The sequence below is a fragment of the Oncorhynchus masou genome, chromosome 18 (assembly GCF_036934945.1).
Source record: "Oncorhynchus masou masou isolate Uvic2021 chromosome 18, UVic_Omas_1.1, whole genome shotgun sequence".
Taxonomy (NCBI): Eukaryota; Metazoa; Chordata; class Actinopteri; order Salmoniformes; family Salmonidae; genus Oncorhynchus; species Oncorhynchus masou.
Window position 1 is genome coordinate 69,159,649 of NC_088229.1, and position 2,500 is coordinate 69,162,148.

General features: G+C 41.3%; 1 protein-coding gene across 1 annotated transcript in view; it reads left to right on the forward strand.

Annotated features, from left to right (window-relative positions):
• Positions 1-2,500, forward strand: part of LOC135505195 (voltage-dependent T-type calcium channel subunit alpha-1G-like) — a 235,965-nt gene that overhangs the window by 123,112 nt on the left and 110,353 nt on the right. The gene's annotated exons all lie outside the window — the stretch shown is intronic.

Consider the following 2,500-nt stretch of genomic DNA (forward strand, 5'->3'; position numbering starts at 1 on the left):
TTGCTGCATATGTAGAGTAGGGTCCGAATTTGTTGACACCCTTGTAAAGATGAGAAAAAATTCCTACACTGACCTATATTTCTACTTTAAAATATTGCGATTTTATACTATTTTATTATAATACAAATTCTCACAGAAAGAAATGTTGTTTAACAAGTAATATAATGATTGACCCCTCTGTTTTCAATATCTTTCAAATACCTCACCTTGCAAAGATAATGACACTGAGCCTTTTTCTAAAATATTGAGATTGGAGATTGGGAGTGATCTTAGACCATTCCTCCATACAGAATCTTCCCAGATCTTGATATCCTAGGTCTGTGCTTATGGAGTGGCAGGAAGCCTAGTGGGTAGAGAGTTGGACTAGTAACCGCCGAAAGGTTGCAAGCTTGAATCCCCGAGCTGACAAGGTAAAAATCTGTTGTTCTGCCCCTGAACAAGGCAGTTAACTCACTGTTCCTAGGCCGTCATTGAAAATAAGAATTTGTTTTTAGCTGACTTGCCTAGTTAAATAAAGATAAAGTATTGATTAACCTCTTCAATTCGAACTGAGATGGCCTTTGCAAAATGTTGATTTTGAGGCCAATTCATATTTCTTTGTAGATATTGATGTGTGTTTGGGGTTATTGTCTTACTAGAAGTTCCACTTGCAGCCAAGTTTCAGCCTCCTGTTAGAAGCAACCAGGTGTTTGGGTAAAATATCCTGGGTAAAATATCTTGGTACTGGGTAAAGTTAATGATGCTGTTGACCTTAACAAGTGCCCCAAGAGCAGTGGAAACGAAATAGCCTCATAACATCACCGATCCACCACCATATTTTACAGTAGGTATGGGGTTCTTTTCTGGTCATGCGTTCTCATTTTGACGACAAACCCACCACTGATTCACTTGGCTTTATTTTTCATGTCATCTGATCAAAGTACCAGTTTCAATCCAAGTGCCAATGCCGTATAGTAAACTCCCGTTTCCGTTTGTTGGATGACATGAAAATAGTGCTCTTCTCTTTGACCAGCGCTATTTGACCAGCACTCTTTGACCAGCACTCTTTGACCAGCGCTCTTTGACCAGCGCTCTTTGACCAGCACTCTTTGACCAGCGCTCTTTGACCAGCGCTCTTTGACCAGCGCTCTTTGACCAGCACTCTTTGACCAGCGCTCTTTGACCAGCACTCTTTGACCAGCGCTCTTTGACCAGCGCTCTTTGACCAGCGCTCTTTGACCAGCGCTCTTTGACCAGCGCTCTTTGACCACGAGCACCAGTGGTGCATTTTGCTTTGAACAAAGAATGCATGAAAACCATTGAAAACCTCTGGTTTGAATTGAAGAAGGCAATCCATGAACGCAGATGAAGGATATTAAGGATCTAGAAGGATTCTGTATGGATGAATGGTCTAAGATCCCTCCCAATGTGTTCGCCAACTCATAAAACAATTTAGAGAAAAAGCTCAGTGCTGTTGTCCTATTGAAAGGTGTTGAAAATAGGGGTGTCAATCATTTGGACCCCTAACTTTTTGAGAGAAGAAAAATATTGCTTGTTATATATTACATTAGTATAAAATAATAGAATGTTCCTTTTTTTTGTCCATCGAATATGACTCGGTATTTCAAGTCTTATTTTAAACAGTAATTTTTGCTTCATCAAGGGTGTCAATCATTTCAGACCACACTGTGTATACTTCCACAGGATCTTATTTGACCTGTCCCATTTACACAGCAGTAAACAGCTATGTGTTTCTCTTATGCATTTGCAGAAAAATACATTTCTCCTTTGGTAATGATCACATTTAATGTGGAATGTTGCATGAATAGTTGATTTAGTGTCTCAAAAATGATTCTCCAGCTTGGCACCACGTATCACAATGTGGTTGTCAGGCTTTTGATGTTTTAACACCACCCCAAACAACATCTGCTTAGTTACTGGTCATTGGATCATGAAATGAATTCATGGTACAACAGACATTTATTCAATGTTTCATCTTTAGGGGTTATTATGAGGTTGACTGGGCTGGAAAATAATGAATAATGTCGACAGTTGTTTTTTCATAACTTATTGTTTGTTGAGGGATGTAAAATAGGAAAGGAGAGAAGAGGAGAAGGAAAGGAAAGGAAGGATAGGATGAGAGAGGAGAAAGAAGGAGAGGACGAGAGAGGAGAAAAAAGGAGAGAAAGAAGGAGAGGACTAGAGGAGAAAGGAGAGAACAAGAGAGGAGAAAGGAGAGAACAAGAGAGGAGAAAGGAGAGGACGAGAGAGGAAGGAGGGGACAAGAGAGGAAAGGACAGGAGAGGACAAGAGAGGCGAGAGAGGAAGGAGAGGACGAGGGTGGAAAGGAGAGGATGAGACCGGAAAGGATAGGACAAGAGCGGAAGGAAGGGACGAGAGATGAAGTAGAGGACAAGAGAGGAAAGGAGAGGACGAGAGAGGAAGGAAAGGACGAGAGAGGAAGGAAAGGACGAGAGAGGAAGGAGAGAACGAGAGAGGGTAGGAGAGGACGAGAGAGGAA